This window comes from Oncorhynchus nerka, linkage group LG26 (genome assembly GCF_034236695.1).
Source record: "Oncorhynchus nerka isolate Pitt River linkage group LG26, Oner_Uvic_2.0, whole genome shotgun sequence".
NCBI classification, from domain to species: Eukaryota; Metazoa; Chordata; class Actinopteri; order Salmoniformes; family Salmonidae; genus Oncorhynchus; species Oncorhynchus nerka.
The window spans coordinates 56,332,378-56,359,999 of NC_088421.1; the positions used below are offsets into that span (position 1 = coordinate 56,332,378).

At 40.4% G+C, this 27,622-nt stretch overlaps 1 pseudogene; it reads left to right on the forward strand.

The window, feature by feature from the left end:
* LOC135564965 (intraflagellar transport protein 70A-like) overlaps positions 1 to 27,622 on the forward strand; it is a 49,377-nt pseudogene that overhangs the window by 7,654 nt on the left and 14,101 nt on the right.

Below are 27,622 nucleotides of genomic sequence, written 5' to 3' on the forward strand. Positions count from 1 at the left end.
AGGTAGAGTTATAATGTTTACTACCAGGTAGAGTTATAATGTTTACTACCAGGTAGAGTTATAATGTTTACTACCAGGTAATAATGTTTACTAAGGTGTTTACTACCAGGTAGAGTTATAATGTTTACCCAGGTAGAGTTATAATGTTTACTACCAGGTAGAGTTATATGCTACTACCAGACCTGCAGTAGAGTTATAATGTTTACTACCAGGTAGAGTTATAATGTTTACTACCAGGTAGAGTTATAATGTTTACTACCAGGTAGAGTTATAATGTTTACTACCAGGTAGAGTTATAATGTTTACTACCAGGTAGAGTTATAATGTTTACTACCAGGTAGAGTTATAATGTTTACTACCAGGTAGAGTTATAATGTTTACTACCAGGTAGAGTTATAATGTTTACTACCAGGTAGAGTTATAATGTTTACTACCAGGTAGAGTTATAATGTTTACTACCAGGTAGAGTTATAATGTTTACTACCAGGTAGAGTTATAATGTTTACTACCAGGTAGAGTTATAATGTTTACTACCAGGTAGAGTTATAATGTTTACTACCAGACCTACCAGGTAGAGTTATAATGTTTACTACCAGGTAGAGTTATAATGTTTACTACCAGGTAGAGTTATAATGTTTACTACCAGACCCACCAGGTAGAGTTATAATGTTTACTACCAGGTAGAGTTATAATGTTTACTACCAGGTAGAGTTATAATGTTTACTACCAGGTAGAGTTATAATGTTTACTACCAGGTAGAGTTATAATGTTTACTACCAGACCTACCAGGTAGAGTTATAATGTTTACTACCAGGTAGAGTTATAATGTTTACTACCAGGTAGAGTTATAATGTTTACTACCAGGTAGAGTTATAATGTTTACTACCAGGTAGAGTTATAATGTTTACTACCAGGTAGAGTTATAATGTTTACTACCAGGTAGAGTTATAATGTTTACTACCAGGTAGAGTTATAATGTTTACTACCAGGTAGAGTTATAATGTTTACTACCAGGTAGAGTTATAATGTTTACTACCAGGTAGAGTTATAATGTTTACTACCAGGTAGAGTTATAATGTTTACTACCAGGTAGAGTTATAATGTTTACTACCAGGTAGAGTTATAATGTTTACTACCAGGTAGAGTTATAATGTTTACTACCAGGTAGAGTTATAATGTTTACTACCAGGTAGAGTTATAATGTTTACTACCAGGTAGAGTTATTATGTTTACTACCAGGTAGAGTTATAATGTTTACTACCAGGTAGAGTTATAATGTTTACTACCAGGTAGAGTTATAATGTTTACTACCAGGTAGAGTTATAATGTTTACTACCAGGTAGAGTTATAAGAGTTATAATGTTTACTACCAGGTAGAGTTATAATGTTTACTACCAGGTAGAGTTATTATGTTTACTACCAGGTAGAGTTATAGTTATACCAGGCCCAAAATTATAATGTTTACTACTGCAGACACTACCAGGTAGAGTTATAATGGTTACTACCAGGTAGAGTTATAATGTTTACTACCAGGTAGAGTTATAATGTTTACTACCAGGTAGAGTTATAATGTTTACTACCAGGTAGAGTTATAATGTTTACTACCAGGTAGTTATAATGTTTACTACCAGATAATGTTTACTACCAGGTAGAGTTATAATGTTTACTACCAGGGTAGAGTTATAATGTTTACTACCAGGTAGAGGTTTATAATGTTTACTACCAGGTAGAGTTATAATGTTTACTACCAGGTAGAGTTATAATGTTTACTACCAGGTAGAGTTATAATGTTTACTACCAGGTAGAGTTATAATGTTTACTACCAGGTAGAGTTATAATGTTTACTACCAGGTAGAGTTATAATGTTTACTACCAGACCCTACCAGGTAGAGTTATAATGTTTACTACCAGGGTAGAGTTATAATGTTTACTACCAGGTAGAGTTATACTGTTTTGCTACTATCTATTATAATGTTTACTACCAGGTAGAGTTATAATGTTTACTACCAGGTAGAGTTATAATGTTTACTACCAGACCCACCAGGTAGAGTTATAATGTTTACTACCAGGTAGAGTTATAATGTTTACCAGGTAGAGTTATAATGTTTACTACAGGTAGAGTTATAATGTTTACTACCAGGTAGAGTTAGGTAGAGTGTTTACTACCAGGTAGAGTTATAATGTTTACTACCAGGTAGAGTTATAATGTTTACTACCAGGTAGAGTTATAATGTTTACTACCAGGTAGAGTTATAATGTTTACTACCAGGTAGAGTTATAAGAGTTATAATGTTTACTACCAGGTAGAGTTATAATGTTTACTACCAGGTAGAGTTATAATGTTTACTACCAGGTAGAGTTATAATGTTTACTACCAGGTAGAGTTATAATGTTTACTACCAGACCCACCAGGTAGAGTTATAATGTTTACTACCAGACCCACCAGGTAGAGTTATAATGTTTACTACCAGGTAGAGTTATAATGTTTACTACCAGGTAGAGTTATAATGTTTACTACCAGGTAGAGTTATAATGTTTACTACCAGGTAGAGTTATAATGTTTACTACCAGGTAGAGTTATAATGTTTACTACCAGGTAGAGTTATAATGTTTACTACCAGGTAGAGTTATAATGTTTACTACCAGGTAGAGTTATAATGTTTACTACCAGGTAGAGTTATAATGTTTACTACCAGGTAGAGTTATAATGGTTACTACCAGGTAGAGTTATAATGTTTACTACCAGGTAGAGTTATAATGTTTACTACCAGACCTACCAGGTAGAGTTATAATGTTTACTACCAGGTAGAGTTATAATGTTTACTACCAGACCTACCAGGTAGAGTTATCATGTTTACTACCAGGTATTATAATGTTTACTACCAGGTAGAGTTATAATGTTTACTACCAGGTAGAGTTATAATGTTTACTACCAGGTAGAGTTATAATGTTTACTACCAGGTAGAGTTATAATGTTTACTACCAGGTAGAGTTATAATGTTTACTACCAGGTAGAGTTATAATGTTTGACCTACCAGGTAGAGTTATAATGTTTACTACCAGGTTTATAATGTCTACTACAGGTAGAGTTATAATGTTACCAGGTAGAGTTATAATGTTTACTACCAGGTAGAGTTATAATGTTTACTACCAGGTAGAGTTATAATGTTTACTACCAGGTAGAGTTATACTGTTTACTACCAGGTAGAGTTATAATGTTTACTACCAGACCCACCAGGTAGAGTTATAATGTTTACTACCAGACCTACCAGGTAGAGTTATATGTTTACTACCAGGTAGATAATGTTTACTACCAGGTAGAGTTATAATGTTACTACCAGGTAGAGTTATAATGTTTACTACCAGGTAGAGTTATAATGTTTACTACCAGGTAGAGTTATAATGTTTACTACCAGGGTAGAGTTATAATGTTTACTACCAGGTAGAGTTATAATGTTTACTACCAGGTAGAGTTATATGTTTACTAATGTTTACCAGGTAGAGTTATAATGTTTACTACCAGGTAGAGTTATAATGTTTACTACCAGACCTACTGGTCAGAGTATAATGTTTACTACCAGGTAGAGTTATAATGTTTACTACCAGGTAGAGTTATAATGTTTACTACCAGGTAGAGTTATAATGTTTACTACCAGGTAGAGTTATAATGTTTACTACCAGGTAGAGTTATAATGTTTACTACCAGGTAGAGTTATAATGTTTACTACCAGGTAGAGTTATAATGTTTACTACCAGGTAGAGTTATAATGTTTACTACCAGGTAGAGTTATAATGTTTAACCAGGTAGAGTTATAATGTTTACTACCAGGTAGAGTTATAATGTTTACTACCAGGTAGAGTTATAATGTTTACTACCAGGTAGAGTTATAATGTTTACTACCAGGTAGAGTTATAATGTTTACTACCAGGTAGAGTTATAATGTTTACTACCAGGTAGAGTTATAATGTTTACTACCAGGTAGAGTTATAATGTTTACTACCAGAGAGTTATAATGTTTACTACCAGGTAGAGTTATAATGTTTACTACCAGGTAGAGTTATAATGTTTACTACCAGGTAGAGTTATAATGTTTACTACCAGGTAGAGTTATAATGTTTACTACCAGGTAGAGTTATAATGTTTACTACCAGGTAGAGTTATAATGTTTACTACCAGGTAGAGTTATAATGTTTACTACCAGTAGGTAGAGTTATAATGTTTACTACCAGGTAGAGTTATAATGTTTACTACCAGGTAGAGTTATAATGTTTACTACCAGGTAGAGTTATAATGTTTACTACCAGACCCACCAGGTAGAGTTATAGTTTACTACCAGGTAGAGTTATAATGTTTACTACCAGGTAGAGTTATACCAGGTAGAGTTATAATGTTTACTACCAGGTAGAGTTATAATGTTTACTACCAGGTAGAGTTATAATGTTTACTACCAGGTAGAGTTATAATGTTTACTACCAGGTAGAGTTATACTGTTTACTACCAGGTAGAGTTATAATGTTTACTACCAGACCCACCAGGTAGAGTTATAATGTTTACTACCAGGTAGAGTTATAATGGTTACTACCAGGTAGAGTCATAATGTTTACTACCAGGTAGAGTCATAATGTTTACTACCAGGTAGAGTTATAATGTTTACTACCAGGTAGAGTTATAATGTTTACTACCAGACCTACTAGGCAGAGTTATCATGTTTACTACCAGGTAGAGTTATAATGTTTACTACCAGGTAGAGTTATAATGTTTACTACCAGGTAGAGTTATAATGTTTACTACCAGGTAGAGTTATAATGTTTACTACCAGGTAGAGTTATAATGTTTACTACCAGGTAGAGTTATAATGTTTACTACCAGGTAGAGTTATAATGTTTACTACCAGGTAGAGTTATTATGTTTACTACCAGGTAGAGTTATAATGTTTACTACCAGGTAGAGTTATAATGTTTACTACCAGGTAGAGTTATAATGTTTACTACCAGGTAGAGTTATAATGTTTACTACATTTAGAGTTATAATGTTTACTACCAGTAGAGTTATAATGTTTACTACAGGTAGAGTTATAATGTTTACTACCAGGTAGAGTTATAATGTTTACTACCAGGTAGAGTTATAATGTTTACTACCAGGTAGAGTTATAATGTTTACTACCAGGTAGAGTTATAATGGTTACTACCAGGTAGAGTTATAATACACTACCAGGTAGAGTTATAATGTTTACTACCAGGTAGAGTTATAATGTTTACTATTAGAGTTATAATGTTTACTACCAGGTAGAGTTATAATGTTTACCAGGTAGAGTTATAATGTTTACTACCAGGTAGAGTTATAATTTAGACCTATAGAGTTATAATGACTACCAGGTAGAGTTATAATGTTTACCTGACCCACCAGGTAGAGTTATAATGTTTACTACCAGGTAGAGTTATAATGTTTACTACCAGGGTAGAGTTATAATGTTTACTACCAGGTACTACCAGGTAGAGTTATAATGTTTACTACCAGGTAGAGTTATAATGTTTACTACCAGGTAGAGTTATAATGTTTACTACAGACCTACCAGGTAGAGTTATAATGTTTACTACCAGGTAGAGTTATAATGTTTATGGTAGAGTTATAATGTTTACTACCAGGTAGAGTTATAGTTTACTACCAGGTAGAGTTATAATGTTTACTACCAGACCCACCAGGTAGAGTTACTTACTGAGGTAGAGTTATAATGGTTACTACCAGGTAGAGTCATAATGTTTACTACCAGGTAGAGTTATAATGTTTACTACCAGGTAGAGTTATAATGTTTACTACCAGACCTACTAGGCAGAGTTATCATGTTTACTACCAGGTAGAGTTATAATGTTTACTACCAGGTAGAGTTATAATGTTTACTACCAGGTAGAGTTATAATGTTTACTACCAGACCTACCAGGTAGAGTTATAATGTTTACTACCAGGTAGAGTTATAATGTTTACTACCAGGTAGAGTTATAATGGTTACTACCAGGTAGAGTTATAATGTTTACTACCAGGTAGAGTTATAATGTTTACTACCAGGTAGAGTTATAATGTTTATACCAGGTAGAGTTATAATGTTTACTACCAGACCTAAGAGTTATAATGTTTACTACCAGGTAGAGTTATAATGTTTACTACCAGGTAGAGTTATAATGTTTACTACCAGGTAGAGTTATAATGTTTACTACCAGGTAGAGTTATAATGTTTACTACCAGGTAGAGTAATAATGTTTACTACCAGGTAGAGTTATAATGTTTACTACCAGGTAGAGTTATAATGTTTACTACCAGACCTACCAGGTAGAGTTATAATGTTTACTACCAGGTAGAGTTATAATGTTTACTACCAGGTAGAGTTATAATGTTTACTACCAGGTAGAGTTATAATGTTTACTACCAGGTAGAGTTATAATGTTTACTACCAGACCCACCAGGTAGAGTTATAATGTTTACTACCAGACCTACCAGGTAGAGTTATAATGTTTACTACCAGGTAGAGTTATAATGTTTACTACTAGGTAGAGTTATAATGTTTACTACCAGGTAGATTTATAATGTTTACTACCAGGTAGAGTTATAATGTTTACTACCAGGTAGAGTTATAATGTTTACTACCAGGTAGAGTTATAATGTTTACTACCAGGTAGAGATATAATGTTTACTACCAGGTAGAGTTATAATGTTTACTACCAGGTAGAGTTATAATGTTTACTACCAGGTAGAGTTATAATGTTTACTACCAGGTAGAGTTATAATGTTTACTACCAGGTAGAGTTATATTGTTTACTACCAGGTAGAGTTATAATGTTTACTACCAGACCTACCAGGTAGAGTTATAATGTTTACTTCCAGGTAGAGTTATAATGTTTACTACCAGGTAGAGTTATAATGTTTACTACCAGACCTACCAGGTAGAGTTATAATGTTTAATACCCGATAGAGTTATAATGTTTACTACCAGGTAGAGTTATAATGTTTACTACCAGGTAGAGTTATAATGTTTACTACCAGGTAGAGTTATAATGTTTACTACCAGGTAGAGTTATAATGTTTACTACCAGGTAGAGTTATAATGTTTACTACCAGGTAGAGTTATAATGTTTACTACCAGGTAGAGTTATAATGTTTACTACCAGGTAGAGTTATAATGTTTACTACCAGGTAGAGTTATAATGTTTACTACCCGGTAGAGTTATAATGGTTACTACCAGGTAGAGTCATCTTACCACACTGAGATATAATTATGTTCTTCAACCATATTCTCTTAGTTATTTCTCTCTTCTGACCCATGTTCTGTCCTTCTCTCCCACAGATGATCAAACTGCAGGCATCCATCAAATACGGAGAAGAGGAGTACTCTGGAGCGAAGGTTAGTAGAGACTAGTATTGGACATATACTGGACTTGGCCATAACTAGAACCAGAACTAGAACCATGACTAGAACCAGAACCATGACTAGAACCTGAACTAGAACCATGACTAGAACTAGAACCATGACTAGAACCTGAACGAGAACTAGAACCATGACTAGAACATCAATTGAACCATGACTAGAACCAGAACTAGAACCATGACTTGAACCTGAACTAGAACCATGACTAGAACTAGAACCTTGACTAGAACCATGACTAGAACATCAATAGAACCATGATTAGAACCTGAACCAGAAGCATGACTAGAACCTGAATTAGACCTATGACTAGAGCCATGACTAGAACCTGAACTAGAACCATGACTAGAACATCAATAGAACCATGTCTAGAACCAGAACTAGAACCATGACTAGAACCAGAACTAGAACCATGACTAGAACGTCAATAGAACCATGACTAGAACTATGACTAGAGCCATGACTAGAACATCAATAGAGTCATGACTCGTGCCAGAACTAGAACCAGAACTAAATCAGAACCAGAACTAGAACCAGAACTAGTACTATCATTAAATCAGAACTAAACCGTAACTAGAACCAGAACTAGAACGGAACTAGAACCAGAACTTAACCAGAACTAGAACATAACTTAACCAGAACTAGACCCAGAACTAGAACCATACCTTAACCAGAACTAGAACCAGAACTTAACTAGAACTAGAACCAGAACTAAAGACCAGAAACATGTACCTGGTAGTTACTGTATGTCATGAGGTCAGGAGAACCTAATATAACCTGGTAGTTACTGTATGTCATGAGGTCAGGAGAACCTAATATAACCTGGTAGTTACTGTATGTCATGAGGTCAGGAGAACCTAATATAACCTGGTAGTTACTGTATGTCATGAGGTCAGGAGAACCTAATATAACCTGGTAGTTACTGTATGTCATGAGGTCAGGAGAACCTAATATAACCTGGTAGTTACTGTATGTCATGAGGTCAGGAGAACCTAATATAACCTGGTAGTTACTGTATGTCATGAGGTCAGGAGAACCTAATATAACCTGGTAGTTACTGTATGTCCTGAGGTCAGGAGAACCTAATATAACCTGGTAGTTACTGTATGTCATGAGGTCAGGAGAACCTAATATAACCTGGTAGTTACTGTATGTCATGAGGTCAGGAGAACCTAATATAACCTGGTAGTTACTGTATGTCATGAGGTCAGGAGAACCTAATATAACCTGGTAGTTACTGTATGTCATGAGGTCAGGAGAACCTAATATAACCTGGTAGTTACTGTATGTCATGAGGTCAGGAGAACCTAATATAACCTGGTAGTTACTGTATGTCATGAGGTCAGGAGAACCTAATATAACCTGGTAGGTAGTTAGGTCAGGAGAACCTAATATAACCTGTATGTCCTGAGGTCAGGAGAACCCTAATATAACCTGAGGAGAACTTAATATAACCTCTTATAACTGCTTAGTTAGTGTTTTGATCCATTTAGATACCCTTGTGACCTCTTATAACAAATTTCCTCAACTAATATGCCCTTATGACTCCCTATAACCCTTTATGACCTCTTATAAGGCCTTTATGAACCCTCTCCCTGTCAGACACTGGTAGAGCAGCTTCCCCAGGACGACCCAGACTATGACGTGGACATGGGCTGTCTACTCTACAAGGAGGGGGAGTACGAGGAGGCTTGCAAGAAGTTCATGTCTGCCATGCAGGTGCTGGGCTACCAACCAGGTAACTGCACGCACGCACACACTCACACTCACACACACACCAAGGAAAACGTCTAACCTTTTGCCTGTCCTAAAAGTCTCTTGCATTTGCTGAACCTCTCTCTTCCTCCCCTAATTCTCTCCTCCTCTCCCTCCCTCTCTCTCTTCCTCCCCCCCCATTCTCTCCTCCTCTCCCTCCCTCTCTCTCTTCCTCCCCCCCTAATTCTCTCCTCCTCTCCCTCCCTCTCTCTCCTCTCCCCCTAATTCTCTCCTCCTCTCCCTCACTCTCTCTCCTCTCCCCCTAATTCTCTCCTCCTCTCCCTCCCTCTCTCTCCTCTCCCCTAATTCTCTCCTCCTCTCCATCCCCCTCTCTCCTCTCCCCGTAATTCTCTCCTTCTCCCTCCCTCTCTCTCCTCTCCCCCCTCCCTATGTCCCTGTCCCTCCCCCCTAATTCCCTCCTCTTCTCCCTGCCTCTCTCTCCTCCCTCCTGTCTCAGAACTGTCCTACAACATAGGTCTGTGCTACTACAGTATGAAACAGTATGGTCAGGCCCTCAAGTTCATCGGAGAGATCATCGAGAGAGGGATCAGGGAACATCCAGGTCGGCACACCTGTTTAGCTAGATACCTGATCACTCTGTTGGGGTTTTCCCTTAGTGACCCTCCTTCTCATCCATGTTTTCCCCTGACCATCCTGTGTCTCTCTGTGCTGTGTGTGTGTTCTCGTCGTCCAGAGCTGAGCGTTGGCATGACGACAGAGGGCATTGACGTGAGGAGTGTTGGGAACACCCTGATCCTACATGAGACCGCCCTCATAGAAGGCTTCAACCTCAAGGCTGCTATAGAATACCAGCTCAAAAACTGTGAGTACATTCAGCAGCCTTGTGGTTAGAGTGTCCGCCCTTGACTCTCAGCATTAAGGAGATGTCTAAAGCTCTGTGATAGACTAGCATTCTCTCCAGGGGGTGTACTGTGATAGACTAGCATTCTCTCCAGGGGGTGTAATGTGATAGACTAGCATTCTGTCCAGGGGGTGTACTGTGATAGACTAATATTCTGTCCAGGGGGTCTACTGTGATAGACTAGCATTCTGTCCAGGGGGTGTACTGTGATAGACTAGCATTCTGTCCAGGGGGTGTACTGTGATAGACTAGCATTCTGTCCAGGGGGTGTACTGTGATAGACTATCATTCTGTCCAGGGGGTGTACTGTGATAGACTAGCATTCTGTCCAGGGGGTGTACTGTGATAGACTAGTATTCTATTCAGGGGGTGTACTGTGATAGACTAGTATTCTGTCCAGGGGGTGTACTGTGATAGACTAGCATTCTGTCCAGGGGGTGTACTGTGATAGACTTGTACTCTCTCCAGGGGGTGTACTGTGATAGACTAGCATTCTGTCCAGGGGTGTAATGTGATAGACTAGCATTCTGTCCAGGGGGTGTACTGTGATAGACTAGCATTCTGTCCAGGGGGTGTACTGTGATCCAGGGGTGTACTGTGATGGACTAGCATTCTGTCCAGGGGGTGTACTGTGATGGACTAGCATTCTGTCCAGGGGGTGTACTGTGATAGACTAGCATTCTGTCCAGGGTGTACTGTGATGGACTAGCATTCTGTCCAGGGGGTGTACTGTGATAGACTAGCATTCTGTCCAGGGGTGTACTGTGATCCAGGGGTGTACTGTGATGGACTAGCATTCTGTCCAGGGGGTGTACTGTGATGGACTAGCATTCTGTCCAGGGGGTGTACTGTGACCAGGCTGTCAGAAATTACCAGCTGAAAAACTGTCCGTTCTCATAGTATACCAGGCTGGTACTCTCTGTTTATAATCTATGCGTAGTCACTTTAACTCTACCTACATGTACATATCACCTCAATTACCTCGACTAACCGGTGCCCCCGCACATTATATAGCCTCGCTATTGTTATTTTACTGCTGCTCTTTAATTTCTTGTTACTTTTATTATAATTTTTTAAACTTATCTATTTTTACTTAAACTGCATAAGGGCTTGTAAGTAAGCTCAACTCTGTCTCTCTGTCTGTCTGTCTCCAGGCGATGCAGCTCAGGAGGCCTTGACTGACATGCCTCCCAGATCAGAGGAGGTACTGTGTGTGTACTTGTGTGTGTACATATGTCAGCCCTTACCACTCATGTAGGTTGGAGACAGTGGTGCTGTAAGGTACATCTCTATCTGTGGCTCAGTGGGTGCTGCCCTCTAGTGACCATCTATATCAACACTCACACACTGATTGGGGATCAGGGGACCAGGAGCACTCTGTCAGACAGAAAGCTGTTGTGACGTGTGTGTGGAGACATTCTCCTTCTAACCAATGGACAATGAAATATCATTTATTATTTTTTATTTGATCCTGTATTTAACTAGGCTAGTTAGTTAAAGAACAAATAGTTATTTCCACATGTCTGTTGTCTTGTAGGAGCTGGACCCAGTGACGCTCCACAACCAGGCCCTGATGAACATGGATAAGAAGCCATCGGAGGGTTTTGAGAAACTGGCCTTCCTCCTGCAGCAGATCCCCTTCCCCCCGGTCACCTTCGGAAACCTGCTGCTACTATACTGCAAATATGAGGTAGGGTATTCTACTATATTATACTATACTCTACTGTACTCTACTCTATTATACTATTATACTGTACTATATTATACTATACTGCAAATATGAGGTAGGGTATTCTACTATATTATACTATACTCTACTGTACTCTACTCTATTATACTATTATACTGTACTATATTATACTATACTGCAAATATGAGGTAGGGTATTCTACTATATTATACTATACTCTACTGTACTCTACTCTATTATACTATTATACTGTACTATATTATACTATACTGTAATATTACTACTATACTTATACTATATTATACTATTATACTATTATACTATATTATACTATTATACTATACTCTACTCTATTATCTCTACTATTATACTGTACTCTACTATATTATACTATTATACTATCTCTACTCTATTATACTATTATACTGTACTCTACTATATTATACTATTATGTACTAACTATATTATACTATTATACTACTCTATTATATACTATTATACTACTCTACTATATTATACTGTAGTCTAATATATTACTATTATACTGTACTCTACTATATTATACTATACTCTACTGTACTCTACTATATTATACTATTATACTGTACTCTACTCTATTATACTATTATACTGTACTCTACTATATTATACTGTAGTCTAATATATTATACTATTATACTGTACTCTACTATATTATATTATACTGTAGTCTAATATATTATACTATTATACTGTACTCTACTATATTATACTGTAGTCTAATATATTATACTGTTATACTGTACTCTACTGTTATACTGTACTCTACTGTACTCTACTACTGTATATCTACTATATTCTCTCTCTCTGTCTCAGTATTTTGATCTGGCTGCTGATGTGATGGCAGAGAATGCACACCTCATCTACTGTTATACTGTACTCTATTGTTATACTGTACTCTACTGTTATACTGTACTCTACTACTGTATATCTACTCTACTCATTCTCTCTCTCTGTCTCAGTATTTTGATCTGGCTGCTGATGTGATGGCAGAGAATGCACACCTCACCTACAAGTTCCTCACCCCGGTAAGAACCACAGGTCCCTTTTATTGTCCTATATGTTCATACTACATCCCTACGGTCAGTCCCTAGGGATAGTTTTACTTCAAAAGCATACATGTTAGTCTGACCCTGATGTGATGTCCACATTACATTTTCCATGTGGGATTGAAAGACCTCTATATACATCCTGTTCTGGATTGAAAGACCTCTATATATGTCCTGTTCTGGATTGAAAGACCTCTATATATGTCCTGTTCTGGATTGAAAGACCTCTATATATGTCCTGTTCTGGATTGAAAGACCTGTCCTGTTCTGGATTGAAAGACCTCTATATACATCCTGTTCTGGATTGAAAGACCTCTATATATGTCCTGTTCTGGATTGAAAGACCTCTATATACATCCTGTTCTGGATTGAAAGACCTCTATAAATCCTGTTCTGGATTGAAAGACCTCTATATAAATCCTGTTCTGGATTGAAAGACCTCTATATAAATCCTGTTCTGGATTGAAAGACCTCTATATAAATCCTGTTGGATTGAAAGACCTCTATATAAATTGAAAGACCTATATAAATCCTGGGATTGAAAGACCTCTATAAATCCTATAAATGTCCTGTTCTGGATTGAAAGACCTCTATATATCTATTCATGTCCTGTTCTGGATTGAAAGACCTCTATAAATCCTGTTCTGGATTGAAATATATAAAGTCCTGTTCTGGATTGAAAGACCTCTATATAAATCCTGTTCTGGATTGAAAGACCTCTATAAATCCTGTTCTGGATTGAAAGACCTCTATATAAATCCTGTGGGATTGAAAGACCTCTATATATGTCCTGTTCTGGATTGAAAGACCTCTATAAATCCTGTTCTGGATTGAAAGACCTCTATATATGTCCTGTTCTGGATTGAAAGACCTCTATATAAATCCTGTTCTGGATTGAAAGACCTCTATAAATCCTGTTCTGGATTGAAAGACCTCTATATACATCCTGTGGGATTGAAAGACCTCTATATATGTCCTGTTCTGGATTGAAAGACCTCTATATACATCCTGTGGGATTGAAAGACCTCTGTATACATCCTGTGGGATTGAAAGACCTCTATATAAATCCTGTTCTGGATTGAAAGACCTCTATATACATCCTGTTCTGGATTGAAAGACCTCTATATACATCCTATGGGATTGAAAGACCTCTATATACATCCTGTGGGATTGAAAGACCTCTATATACATCCTGTGGGATTGAAAGACCTCTATATACATCCTGTGGGATTGAAAGACCTCTATATAAATCCTGTTCTGGATTGAAAGACCTCTATATATGTCCTGTTCTGGATTGAAAGACCTCTATATACATCCTATGGGATTGAAAGACCTCTATATAAATCCTGTGGGATTGAAAGACCTCTATATACATCCTATGGGATTGAAAGACCTCTATATATGTCCTGTTCTGGATTGAAAGACCTCTATATACATCCTGTTCTGGATTGAAAGACCTCTATATACATCCTGTTCTGGATTGAAAGACCTCTATATACATCCTGTTCTGGATTGAAAGACCTCTATATACATCCTGTTCTTGCTACACATCCCCAATTAATTTTCTGGTCCTCCTTCTCCTGCTATGTAATAAACAGTTGATCTATGTGGTCTCTACCGTTCCAGTATCTGTATGAGTTTCTGGACGCCATGTTGACCTGCCAGACAGCTCCAGAGGAGGTAACAACAAAACTACACACCATTTACACCCTGTACCACCTACTACCTAGTACTAATCACTCTATACTACCTACTACCTAGTACTAATCACTATACTACCTACTACCTAGTACTAATCACTATACTACCTACTACCTAGTACTAATCACTCTATACTACCTACTACCTAGTACTAATCACTATACTACCTACTACCTAGTACTAATCACTCTATACCACCTACTACCTCGTACTAATCACTCTATACTACCTACTACCTAGTACTAATCACTCTATACTACCTACTACCTAGTACTAATCACTATACTACCTACTACCTAGTACTAATCACTCTATACCACCTACTACCTAGTACTAATCACTCTATACTACCTACTACCTAGTACTAATCACTCTATACTACCTACTACCTAGTACTAATCACTCTATACTACCTATTACCTAGTACTAATCACTCTATACTACCTACTACCTAGTACTAATCACACTATACTACCTACTACCTAGTACTAATCACTCTATACTACCTACTACCTAGTACTAATCACTCTATACTACCTACTACCTAGTACTAATCACTCTATACTACCTACTACCTAGTACTAATCACTCTATACCACCTACTACCTCGTACTAATCACTCTATACTACCTACTACCTAGTACTAATCACTCTATACTACCTACTACCTAGTACTAATCACTCTATACTACCTACTACCTAGTACTAATCACTCTATACTACCTACTACCTAGTACTAATCACTCTATACTACCTATTACCTAGTACTAATCACTCTATACTACCTACTACCTAGTACTAATCACTCTATACTACCTACTACCTAGTACTAATCACTCTATACTACCTACTACCTAGTACTAATCACTCTATACTACCTACTACCTAGTACTAATCACTCTATACTACCTACTACCTAGTACTAATCACTCTATACCACCTACTACCTAGTACTAATCACTCTATACTACCTACTACCTAGTACTAATCACTCTATACTACCTACTACCTAGTACTAATCACTCTATACTACCTACTACCTAGTACTAATCACTGTATACAACCTACTACCTAGTACTAATCACTGTATACTACCTACTACCTAGTACTAATACTAATCACTGTATAATCACTGTACCTACTACCTAGTACTAATCACTGTATACAACCTACTGTCTAGTACTAATCACTTTATACAACCTACTACCTAGTACTAATAACTGTATACTACCTACTGTCTAGTACTAATAACTGTATACTACCTACTGTCTAGTACTAATCACCCCATGCAACCTACTGCCTACTAGTACTAATAACTGTATACCACCTGCTCTTTGTATATTCTGAGGTATATATTCCTGTCTCTGATCATGTCTCTGTTGTGTTTGACCAACGCAGGCCTTCAGGAAGTTTGATGAGATGAACGCCAAGTTGACAGATCAACTACGCAAGCTGACCAAACAGGTTACAATCTTGTCTGGTTATCCTGTTGATGTTGTCTGGTTATCCTGTTATCCTGTTGATGTTGTCTGGTTATCTTGTCTGGTTATCCTGTTGATGTTGTCTGGTTATCCTGTTATCCTGTTGATGTTGTCTGGTTATCCTGTTATCCTGTTGATGTTGTCTGGTTATCATGTTATCCTGTTCATGTTGTCTGGTTATCCTGTTCATGTTGTCTGGTTATCCTATTGATGTTGTCTGGTTATCCTGTTATCCTGTTGATGTTGTCTGGTTATCCTGTTGATGTTGTCTGGTTATCCTGTTGATGTTGTCTGGTTATCCTGTTCATGTTGTCTGGTTATCCTGTTATCCTGTTGATGTTGTCTGGTTATCCTATTGATGTTGTCTGGTTATCCTGTTATCCTGTTGATGTTGTCTGGTTATGCTGTTATCCTGTTGATGTTGTCTGGTTATCCTGTTGATGTTGTATGGTTATCCTGTTGATGTTGTCTGGTTATCCTGTTCATGTTGTCTGGTTATCCTGTTCATGTTGTCTGGTTATCCTGTTGATGGTGTCTGGTTATCCTGTTCATGTTGTCTGGTTATCCTGTTATCCTGTTGATGTTGTCTGGTTATCCTGTTATCCTGTTGATGTTGTCTGGTTATCCTGTTCATGTTGTCTGGTTATCCTGTTCATGTTGTCTGGTTATCCTATTGATGTTGTCTGGTTATCCTGTTATCCTGTTGATGTTGTCTGGTTATCCTGTTGATGTTGTCTGGTTATCCTGTTGATGTTGTCTGGTTATCCTGTTCATGTTGTCTGGTTATCCTGTTATCCTGTTGATGTTGTCTGGTTATCCTATTGATGTTGTCTGGTTATCCTGTTATCCTGTTGATGTTGTCTGGTTATCCTGTTATCCTGTTGATGTTGTCTGGTTATCCTGTTGATGTTGTATGGTTATCCTGTTGATGTTGTCTGGTTATCCTGTTCATGTTGTCTGGTTATCCTGTTCATGTTGTCTGGTTATCCTGTTGATGGTGTCTGGTTATCCTGTTCATGTTGTCTGGTTATCCTGTTATCCTGTTGATGTTGTCTGGTTATCCTGTTATCCTGTTGATGTTGTCTGGTTATCCTGTTCATGTTGTCTGGTTATCCTGTTCATGGTGTCTGCTTATCCTGTTGATGTTGTCTGGTTATCCTGGTATCCTGTTGATGTTGTCTGGTTATCCTGTTGATGTTGTCTGGTTATCCTGTTGATGTTGTCTGGTTATCCTGTTGATGTTGTCTGGTTATCCTGTTGATGTTGTCTGGTTATCCTATTGATGTTGTCTGGTTATCCTGTTATCCTGTTGATGTTGTCTGGTTATCCTGTTATCCTGTTGATGTTGTCTGGTTATCATGTTATCCTGTTCATGTTGTCTGGTTATCCTGTTCATGTTGTCTGGTTATCCTATTGATGTTGTCTGGTTATCCTGTTATCCTGTTCATGTTGTCTGGTTATCCTGTTCATGTTGTCTGGTTATCCTGTTATCCTGTTGATGTTGTCTGGTTATCCTGTTATCCTGTTGATGTTGTCTGGTTATCCTGTTCATGTTGTCTGGTTATCCTGTTATCCTGTTCATGTTGTCTGGTTATCCTGTTGATGTTGTCTGGTTATCCTGTTATCCTGTTGATGTTGTCTGGTTATCCTGTTCATGTTGTCTGGTTATCCTGGTATCCTGTTGATGTTGTCTGGTTATCCTGTTGATGTTGTCTGGTTATCCTGTTGATGTTGTCTGGTTATCCTGTTGATGTTGTCTGGTTATCCTGTTGATGTTGTCTGGTTATCCTGTTGATGTTGTCTGGATATCCTGGTATCCTGTTGATGTTGTCTGGTTATCCTGTTATCCTGTTGATGTTGTCTGGTTATCCTGTTATCCTGTTCATGTTGTCTGGTTATCCTGTTGATGTTGTCTGGTTATCCTGTTATCCTGTTCATGTTGTCTGGTTATCCTGTTGATGTTGTCTGGTTATCATGTTGATGTTGTCTGGTTATCATGTTATCCTGTTGTCATCCTTCTCTCATCTATTTGGTCTTCCATTCTCCTTCTCTTTCGTCCGAGGCCCCACAGGTTACATTCTTCCATTCTGCTCTCTCAGGCCACCAGCTTGTTTATTAGCTTTAGTCTGCGTCCCGAATGGAACCGCAAGGGTTCCAAAAGGGTTCTTCGGCTGTCCCCATAGGGAAATCCTTTGAAGAACTCTTTTTGGTTCCATGTAGAACTCTCTGTGTACAAGATTCTACATGGAACTCAAAAGGGTTCTACCTGGAACCAAAAAGGGTTCTTCAAAGGATTCTCCTATGGGGACAGCCGAAGAACCCTTTTATAGGTTCTAGATAGCACTTTTTTTTCTTCCTAAGAGTGCACTACTTTTGAGTTGAGCCCTATGGGACTAGGGTGCCATTTGGGACGAAAGCTTACCTTTTCCAAGCCTTCTACATTCACATTGGTGCTGTTTAACCTTTATAGCTTTAAATAGCTATCAGTGATGTGTTTTTACAGAATGACATCACGTTTTCCCCTGTTCAGGATACAGTGATAAGACTGTGTTATTATTGGAGAGAACAACATAAAGCATCCATAGTGACCTGTGTGTCACTATGACACTGGATGTCATAAGGTGAAAGCACCAATTTGTAAGTCGCTCTGGATAAGAGCGTCTGCTAAATGACTTAAATGTAAATGTAAATGTGTGTAGTCTGTCTCTAAGGTGCAGGAAGCCAGACTAGCCTGTGACCTGTGTGTAGTCTGTCTCTAAGGTGCAGGAAGCCAGACTAGCCTGTGACCTGTGTGTAGTCTGTCTCTAAGGTGCAGGAAGCCAGACTAGCCTGTGACCTGTGTGTAGTCTGTCTCTAAGGTGCAGGAAGCCAGACTAGCCTGTGACCTGTGTGTAGTCTGTCTCTAAGGTGCAGGAAGCCAGACTAGCCTGTGACCTGTGTGTAGTCTGTCTCTAAGGTGCAGGAAGCCAGACTAGCCCGTGACCTGTGTGTAGTCTGTCTCTAAGGTGCAGGAAGCCAGACTAGCCTGTGACCTGTGTGTAGTCTGTCTCTAAGGTGCAGGAAGCCAGGCTAGCCCGTGACCTGTGTGTAGTCTGTCTCTAAGGTGCAGGAAGCCAGACTAGCCTGTGACCTGTGTGTAGTCTGTCTCTAAGGTGCAGGAAGCCAGACTAGCCTGTGACCTGTGTGTAGTCTGTCTCTAAGGTGCAGGAAGCCAGACTAGCCTGTGACCTGTGTGTAGTCTGTCTCTAAGGTGCAGGAAGCCAGACTAGCCTGTGACCTGTGTGTAGTCTGTCTCTAAGGTGCAGGAAGCCAGACTAGCCTGTGACCTGTGTGTAGTCTGTCTCTAAGGTGCAGGAAGCCAGACTGTCTCTAGCCTGTGACCTGTGTGTAGTCTGTCTCTAAGGTGCAGGAAGCCAGACTAGCCTGTGACCTGTGTGTAGTCTGTCTCTAAGGTGCAGGAAGCCAGACTAGCCTGTGACCTGTGTGTAGTCTGTCTCTAAGGTGCAGGAAGCCAGACTAGCCTGTGACCTGTGTGTAGTCTGTCTCTAAGGTGCAGGAAGCCAGACTAGCCCGTGACCTGTGTGCAATCTTTGTCTCTAAGGTGCAGGAAGCCAGGCTAGCCCGTGACCTGTGTGTAGTCTTTGTCTCTAAGGTGCAGGAAGCCAGGCTAGCCCATGACCTGTGTGTAGTCTGTCTCTAAGGTGCAGGAAGCCAGACTAGCCCGTGACCTGTGTGCAATCTTTGTCTCTAAGGTGCAGGAAGCCAGGCTAGCCCGTGACCTGTGTGTAGTCTTTGTCTCTAAGGTGCAGGAAGCCAGACTAGCCTGTGACCTGTGTGTAGTCTTTGTCTCTAAGGTGCAGGAAGCCAGGCTAGCCCGTGACCTGTGTGTATCTGTCTCTAAGGTGCAGGAAGCCAGGCTAGCCCGTGACCTGTGTGTAGTCTTTGTCTCTAAGGTGCAGGAAGCCAGGCTAGCCCGTGACCTGTGTGTAATCTTTGTCTCTAGGATACAGGAAGCCAGGCTAGCCCGTGACCTGTGTGTAATCTTTGTCTCTAGGATACAGGAAGCCAGGCTAGCCCGTGACCTGTGTGTAATCTTTGTCTCTAGGATACAGGAAGCCAGGCTAGCCCGTGACCTGTGTGTAGTCTTTGTCTCTAGGATACAGGAAGCCAGACTAGCCCGTGACCTGTGTGTAATCTTTGTCTCTAGGATACAGGAAGCCAGACTAGCCCGTGACCTGTGTGTAATCTTTGTCTCTAGGATACAGGAAGCCAGACTAGCCCGTGACCTGTGTGTAATCTTTGTCTCTAGGATACAGGAAGCCAGACTAGCCCGTGACCTGTGTGTAATCTTTGTCTCTAGGATACAGGAAGCCAGACTAGCCCGTGACCTGTGTGTAATCTTTGTCTCTAGGATACAGGAAGCCAGACTAGCCCGTGACCTGTGTGTAATCTTTGTCTCTAGGATACAGGAAGCCAGACTAGCCCGTGACCTGTGTGTAATCTTTGTCTCTAGGATACAGGAAGCCAGACTAGTCCGTGACCTGTGTGTAATCTTTGTCTCTAGGATACAGGAAGCCAGACTAGCCCGTGACCTGTGTGTAATCTTTGTCTCTAGGATACAGGAAGCCAGACTAGCCCGTGACCTGTGTGTAATCTTTGTCTCTAGGATACAGGAAGCCAGACTAGTCCGTGACCTGTGTGTAATCTTTGTCTCTAGGATACAGGAAGCCAGACTAGCCCGTGACCTGTGTGTAATCTTTGTCTCTAAGATACAGGAAGCCAGACTAGCCCGTGACCTGTGTGCAATCTTTGTCTCTAAGGTGCAGGAAGCCAGGCTGCCCGTGACCTGTGTGTAGTCTTTGTCTCTAAGGTGCAGGAAGCCAGGCTAGCCCGTGACCTGTGTGTAGTCTGTCTCTAAGGTGCAGGAAGCCAGACTGCCCGTGACCTGTGTGCAATCTTTGTCTCTAAGGTGCAGGAAGCCAGGCTAGCCCGTGACCTGTGTGTAGTCTTTGTCTCTAAGGTGCAGGAAGCCAGACTAGCCTGTGACCTGTGTGTAGTCTTTGTCTCTAAGGTGCAGGAAGCCAGGCTAGCCCGTGACCTGTGTGTATCTGTCTCTAAGGTGCAGGAAGCCAGGCTAGCCCGTGACCTGTGTGTAGTCTTTGTCTCTAAGGTGCAGGAAGCCAGGCTAGCCCGTGACCTGTGTGTAATCTTTGTCTCTAGGATACAGGAAGCCAGGCTGCCCGTGACCTGTGTGTAGTCTTTGTCTCTAGGATACAGGAAGCCAGGCTAGCCCGTGACCTGTGTGTAATCTTTGTCTCTAGGATACAGGAAGCCAGGCTAGCCCGTGACCTGTGTGTAATCTTTGTCTCTAGGATACAGGAAGCCAGGCTATGACCTGTGTGTAGTCTTTGTCTCTAGGATACAGGAAGCCAGACTAGCCCGTGACCTGTGTGTAATCTTTGTCTCTAGGATACAGGAAGCCAGACTAGCCCGTGACCTGTGTGTAATCTTTGTCTCTAGGATACAGGAAGCCAGACTAGCTCGTGACCTGTGTGTAATCTTTGTCTCTAGGATACAGGAAGCCAGACTGGCCCGTGACCTGTGTGTAATCTTTGTCTCTAGGATACAGGAAGCCAGACTAGCCCGTGACCTGTGTGTAATCTTTGTCTCTAGGATACAGGAAGCCAGACTAGCCCGTGACCTGTGTGTAATCTTTGTCTCTAGGATACAGGAAGCCAGACTAGCCCGTGACCTGTGTGTAATCTTTGTCTCTAGGATACAGGAAGCCAGACTAGTCCGTGACCTGTGTGTAATCTTTGTCTCTAGGATACAGGAAGCCAGACTAGCCCGTGACCTGTGTGTAATCTTTGTCTCTAGGATACAGGAAGCCAGACTAGCCCGTGACCTGTGTGTAATCTTTGTCTCTAGGATACAGGAAGCCAGACTAGTCCGTGACCTGTGTGTAATCTTTGTCTCTAGGATACAGGAAGCCAGACTAGCCCGTGACCTGTGTGTAATCTTTGTCTCTAAGATACAGGAAGCCAGACTAGCCCGTGACCTGTGTGTAATCTTTGTCTCTAGGATACAGGAAGCCAGACTAGCCCGTGACCTGTGTGTAATCTTTGTCTCTAGGATACAGGAAGCCAGACTAGTCCGTGACCTGTGTGTAATCTTTGTCTCTAGGATACAGGAAGCCAGACTAGCCCGTGACCTGTGTGTAATCTTTGTCTCTAAGATACAGGAAGCCAGACTAGCCCGTGACCTGTGTGTAATCTTTGTCTCTAGGATACAGGAAGCCAGACTAGCCCGTGACCTGTGTGTAATCTTTGTCTCTAGGATACAGGAAGCCAGACTAGTCCGTGACCTGTGTGTAATCTTTGTCTCTAGGATACAGGAAGCCAGACTAGCCCGTGACCTGTGTGTAATCTTTGTCTCTAAGATACAGGAAGCCAGACTAGCCCGTGACCTGTGTGTAATCTTTGTCTCTAAGATACAGGAAGCCAGACTAGCCCGTGACCTGTGTGTAATCTTTGTCTCTAAGATACAGGAAGCCAGACTAGCCCGGGATAACGAAGCCTTGAAGAAACCCTCCAGGACTACGATGAGATGGTGGAGAAGTGAGTAGACCCCGCCCCTACTGAGTATTCTCCTGTCTGATTGGTAGCTTGTCTCACCTTTCTCTTCCCTGATTGGTGACTTACCTCACCTACTCTGCTGGTTGGTCACTTTGGTCCATTATTCTTCCCTGATTGGTGGCTGGTCTGGACCTTCTCCCTGTCTGATTGGTGGCTGGTCTGGACATTCTCCCTGTCTGATTGGTGGCTGGTCTGGACCTTCTCCCTGTCTGGTTGTCTGAATGGTGTATCAAATCAAATCAAATTTTATTTGTCACATACACATGGTTAGCAGATGTTAATGCGAGTGTAGCGAAATGCTTGTGCTTCTAGTTCCGACAATGCAGTAATAACCAACAAGTAATCTAACTAACAATTCCAAAACTACTGTCTTATACACAGTGTAAGGGGATAAAGAATATGTACATAAGGATATATGAATGAGTGATGGTACAGAGCAGCATACAGTAGATGGTATCGAGTACAGTATATACATATGAGATGAGTATGTAGACAAAGTAAACAAAGTGGCATAGTTAAAGTGGCTAGTGATACATGTATTACATAAAGATGCAGTCGATGATGTAGAGTACAGTATATACGTATGCATATGAGATGAATAATGTAGGGTAAGTAACATTATATAAGGTAGCATTGTTTAAAGTGGCTAGTGATATATTTACAACATTTCCCATCCATTCCCATTATTAAAGTGGCTGGAGTTGGGTCAGTGTCAATGTCTCCTCTTCTTCCGTATTGGTGACTCCCCCAGGCTAACATTTACTGCTATAGTGGTTCCTGCTTTAAAAGTTGGGAGCTGACGCTGCGGGACTTAACTCCCCTCCAGTTTATATATATATATAACATGTCTTACTGAACCTTACCATAAGTCCTCTCCAGTTTCTTCAACTGTCTTCTGACTGTGATTAGAGCGATGTTGATGTTGTGCGGTGATGTCAGCAGATTACAGATGGCCTTTACCGATCGCTCGTCATCCTCATTCATCAGTGAGTCGACGGCTTGAATAGTTTCTCTGGAATTGGAATACAATGTAAACATGTGCAGCAGACAGTAAAGACCAGCAGTCGATTTATTATCATGATTAGATCCACTTTACAGTATTGTAGCCTACTGTACCTGATCATTCTGCTGGGCTTTACAGTATTGTAGCCTACTGTACCTGATCATTCTGCTGGGCTTTACAGTATTGTAGCCTACTGTACCTGATCATTCTGCTGGGCTTTACAGTATTGTAGCCTACTGTACCTGATCATTCTGCTGGGCTTTACAGTATTGTAGCCTACTGTACCTGATCATATTCCTGGGCTTTACAGTATTGTAGCCTACTGTACCTGATCATTCTGCTGGGCTTTACAGTATTGTAGCCTACTGTACCTGATCATATTCCTGGGCTTTACAGTATTGTAGCCTACTGTACCTGATCATTCTGCTGGGCTTTACAGTATTGTAGCCTACTGTACCTGATCATTCTGCTGGGCTTTACAGTATTGTAGCCTACTGTACCTGATCATTCTGCTGGGCTTTACAGTATTGTAGCCTACTGTACCTGATCATTCTGCTGGGCTTTACAGTATTGTAGCCTACTGTACCTGATCATTTTCCTGGGCTTTACAGTATTGTAGCCTACTGTACCTGATCATTCTGCTGGGCTTTACAGTATTGTAGCCTACTGTACCTGATCATTCTGCTGGGCTTTACAGTATTGTAGCCTACTGTACCTGATCATTTTCCTGGGCTTTACAGTATTGTAGCCTACTGTACCTGATCATATTCCTGGGCTTTACAGTATTGTAGCCTACTGTACCTGATCATTCTGCTGGGCTTTACAGTATTGTAGCCTACTGTACCTGATCATTTTCCTGGGCTTTACAGTATTGTAGCCTACTGTACCTGATCATTTTCCTGGGCTTTACAGTATTGTAGCCTACTGTACCTGATCATTCTGCTGGGCTTTACAGTATTGTAGCCTACTGTACCTGATCATTCTGCTGGGCTTTACAGTATTGTAGCCTACTGTACCTGATCATTCTGCTGGGCTTTACAGTATTGTAGCCTACTGTACCTGATCATTTTCCTGGGCTTTACAGTATTGTAGCCTACTGTACCTGATCATTCTGCTGGGCTTTACAGTATTGTAGCCTACTGTACCTGATCATTCTGCTGGGCTTTACAGTATTGTAGCCTACTGTACCTGATCATTTTCCTGGGCTTTACAGTATTGTAGCCTACTGTACCTGATCATTTTCCTGGGCTTTACAGTATTGTAGCCTACTGTACCTGATCATATTCCTGGGCTTTACAGTATTGTAGCCTACTGTACCTGATCATTCTGCTGGGCTTTACAGTATTGTAGCCTACTGTACCTGATCATTTTCCTGGGCTTTACAGTATTGTAGCCTACTGTACCTGATCATTTTCCTGGGCTTTACAGTATTGTAGCCTACTGTACCTGATCATTTTCCTGGGCTTTACAGTATTGTAGCCTACTGTACCTGATCATTTTCCTGGGCTTTACAGTATTGTAGCCTACTGTACCTGATCATTTTCCTGGGCTTTACAGTATTGTAGCCTACTGTACCTGATCATTTTCCTGGGCTTTACAGTATTGTAGCCTACTGTACCTGATCATTCTGCTGGGCTTTACAGTATTGTAGCCTACTGTACCTGATCATTTTCCTGGGCTTTACAGTATTGTAGCCTACTGTACCTGATCATTCTGCTGGGCTTTACAGTATTGTAGCCTACTGTACCTGATCATATTCCTGGGCTTTACAGTATTGTAGCCTACTGTACCTGATCATTCTGCTGGGCTTTACAGTATTGTAGCCTACTGTACCTGATCATTCTGCTGGGCTTTACAGTATTGTAGCCTACTGTACCTGATCATTCTGCTGGGCTTTACAGTATTGTAGCCTACTGTACCTGATCATTCTGCTGGGCTTTACAGTATTGTAGCCTACTGTACCTGATCATTTTCCTGGGCTTTACAGTATTGTAGCCTACTGTACCTGATCATTCTGCTGGGCTTTACAGTATTGTAGCCTACTGTACCTGATCATTCTGCTGGGCTTTACAGTATTGTAGCCTACTGTACCTGATCATTTTCCTGGGCTTTACAGTATTGTAGCCTACTGTACCTGATCATTTTCCTGGGCTTTACAGTATTGTAGCCTACTGTACCTGATCATATTCCTGGGCTTTACAGTATTGTAGCCTACTGTACCTGATCATTCTGCTGGGCTTTACAGTATTGTAGCCTACTGTACCTGATCATTCTGCTGGGCTTTACAGTATTGTAGCCTACTGTACCTGATCATTTTCCTGGGCTTTACAGTATTGTAGCCTACTGTACCTGATCATTTTCCTGGGCTTACAGTATTGTAGCCTCCTGTACCTGATCATATTCCTGGGCTTTACAGTATTGTAGCCTACTGTACCTGATCATTCTGCTGGGCTTTACAGTATTGTAGCCTACTGTACCTGATCATTTTCCTGGGCTTTACAGTATTGTAGCCTACTGTACCTGATCATTTTCCTGGGCTTTACAGTATTGTAGCCTACTGTACCTGATCATTTTCCTGGGCTTTACAGTATTGTAGCCTACTGTACCTGATCATTTTCCTGGGCTTTACAGTATTGTAGCCTACTGTACCTGATCATTTTCCTGGGCTTTACAGTATTGTAGCCTACTGTACCTGATCATTTTCCTGGGCTTTACAGTATTGTAGCCTACTGTACCTGATCATTTTCCTGGGCTTTACAGTATTGTAGCCTACTGTACCTGATCATTTTCCTGGGCTTTACAGTATTGTAGCCTACTGTACCTGATCATTTTCCTGGGCTTTACAGTATTGTAGCCTACTGTACCTGATCATATTCCTGGGCTGTACAGTGTTGTAGCCTACTGTACCTGATCATATTCCTGGGCTTTACAGTATTGTAGCCTACTGTACCTGATCATTTTCCTGGGCTTTACAGTATTGTAGCCTACTGTACCTGATCATTTTCCTGGGCTTTACAGTATTGTAGCCTACTGTACCTGATCATATTCCTGGGCTTTACAGTATTGTAGCCTACTGTACCTGATCATTCTGCTGGGCTTTTGTATTGTAGCCTACTGTACCTGATCATTTTCCTGGGCTTTACAGTATTGTAGCCTACTGTACCTGATCATTTTCCTGGGCTTTACAGTATTGTAGCCTACTGTACCTGATCATTTTCCTGGGCTTTACAGTATTGTAGCCTACTGTACCTGATCATTTTCCTGGGCTTTACAGTATTGTAGCCTACTGTACCTGATCATATTCCTGGGCTTTACAGTATTGTAGCCTACTGTACCTGATCATTTTCCTGGGCTTTACAGTATTGTAGCCTACTGTACCTGATCATTCTGCTGGGCTTTACAGTATTGTAGCCTACTGTACCTGATCATTCTGCTGGGCTTTACAGTATTGTAGCCTACTGTACCTGATCATTTTCCTGGGCTTTACAGTATTGTAGCCTACTGTACCTGATCATTTTCCTGGGCTTTACAGTATTGTAGCCTACTGTACCTGATCATATTCCTGGGCTTTAGTATTGTAGCCTACTGTACCTGATCATTCTGCTGGGCTTTACAGTATTGTAGCCTACTGTACCTGATCATTTTCCTGGGCTTTACAGTATTGTAGCCTACTGTACCTGATCATTTTCCTGGGCTTTACAGTATTGTAGCCTACTGTACCTGATCATTTTCCTGGGCTTTACAGTATTGTAGCCTACTGTACCTGATCATTTTCCTGGGCTTTACAGTATTGTAGCCTACTGTACCTGATCATTTTCCTGGGCTTTACAGTATTGTAGCCTACTGTACCTGATCATTTTCCTGGGCTTTACAGTATTGTAGCCTACTGTACCTGATCATTTTCCTGGGCTTTACAGTATTGTAGCCTACTGTACCTGATCATTTTCCTGGGCTTTACAGTATTGTAGCCTACTGTACCTGATCATTTTCCT